This window comes from Anas acuta, chromosome 4 (genome assembly GCF_963932015.1).
Source record: "Anas acuta chromosome 4, bAnaAcu1.1, whole genome shotgun sequence".
Classification (NCBI taxonomy): Eukaryota; Metazoa; Chordata; class Aves; order Anseriformes; family Anatidae; genus Anas; species Anas acuta.
In genome coordinates, this window is record NC_088982.1 from 11,148,624 (window position 1) to 11,150,286 (window position 1,663).

A 1,663-nucleotide genomic window follows, 5' to 3' on the forward strand; every position below is an offset into this window, starting at 1 on the left:
AAGAAATGCTATCTTTCAGCATTGTGGTAAGTATGGGTACAGCTGTGCAGTTCAAAAGGATCACTTTAATTCTTGAAGAAACCTCTCTTGATATGTATTCAAGAAGTAAGGGAATTCTGTCAGAGATTTCATTTTCATACCTGGATCTGATTTGTATGTCTCAGCTGTTCATGACAACCCTGATGTATGACCTAATTCTCACCTCATGTATTTTAAAGGCATGTCTCAAACACAGCAATGAAAGAGCCAACTTATTTCATCATCATACTCCTTGAGACAAAGGAACACATGGATTTTGTGGTTGACTTACTAATGCTGAAGCATATCTGACCAACAATTCCAGATAGGAAACCAGGCATGCCAGATTACTATTAAAGCTGTCTGAGAAGGCTGGACATTTTTGTCTGACCTTCTATTTCTTTTCCTTGTGGTTCAGTGGAGAACTCTGAAAGCTGGAATTGCAGAAACAGGGAAATACATAATTATGAGAAGCTACCTAGAATCTAATAATCCCCTAAGACAAGGCTAGTTTTACATGAGCAAAAAAGATGCAGCTCACAGCAAGAGAGGCACCTTGTATTACATTCCTCATTTTGACGAGGAGCCACCTATACAAATTCTCTCAAGTGTGATGAAGACAGACCATTAATTTTATTAGCCTTTTCACAGATCTGCTATTTGCAGTGATGAGATCCCAGGCACTGCCATATGTGTGGTACATGGGCTCCAGAGCATCATTTTCTTGTCCCTTTGACTTGTGAGGAAGAGGGTCATATTCTTCAAAGTTTCCTAATATCTAGATTGACGTGACCAATTATTTGATAGCACGCAGGCATGGCTACTATTTTACAGATATCTTGAGCATCTGAAAAAAAAAAAAAAACTTTTTAGTATCCTAATAACAGACTGAAAACCTCCTGTACATGTTAAATAATACTGGAGGTTTGCATTTTTTTCATATCCAGACTACCTCTGACATATGACCTAATCATCACAGGCTCACTGTGCAAGTGCTGGAGGTGCTTGGAGGTGCTTGCTCAGGCTTTTTGAGTCTTTGCATCTCTTCTCACTCTTTCTATTCTGAGAAAGCCATGTTGGAAAAGGTGATATTCATGAAGAACATGTGCCTTTGATACAGTAGGACTCAATAGTTTACTTCTCTGATGATAAAGCTGCAAGTACACGCAGCAAGTTGAAGTTTGCTTGATGGATTACTGCAGCTGGTTATGTTTTTCTCCTCACATCCAGCATCTATCTGATTAAAGCTAAGAGAAGTAAATAGTTTCACCTGTTTTTCTAAGTGTTCTTCAATCATTCAGTATGTTTTTGTCTTACTCCTCAGTGCTGGATGTCTTGACATCTATGTATCCAGGCATTTGTAGTAGGAAGATTCCATTTTTTAAATAATCAAACAAATGTCTGCAGCATTCAAAAAGTTTTGACCAGCCAATAGTTCTGTGCCAGACACCAGCTGCTCCAGAATGATCTAGGTAAGAAACCAAAATCAGGCAAAAGACAGTTGTCCTGGGTATCATCTAAATGTACAGTGATTCACAGATTTAAGGATGAGTTTTTCCTGTCTCAGCTATTGTATATTCACCATTTGTTTGAATAACTCTGGATATCCTTGATTTCCTCTCCTGAATTCGTGTTAAAACTGTGT

General features: G+C 38.3%; 1 long non-coding RNA gene across 1 annotated transcript; it reads right to left on the minus strand.

Moving 5' to 3' along the window:
• Positions 1-591: 591 nt before the first annotated feature.
• On the minus strand, positions 592-1,213 carry LOC137855563 (uncharacterized). The gene is made up of 2 exons (XR_011095802.1): positions 971-1,213; positions 592-865 (listed from the first exon to the last, which is right to left on the minus strand). It is a non-coding gene; the product is annotated as an uncharacterized lncRNA (long non-coding RNA).
• Between the last annotated feature and the right edge of the window lie 450 nt (positions 1,214-1,663).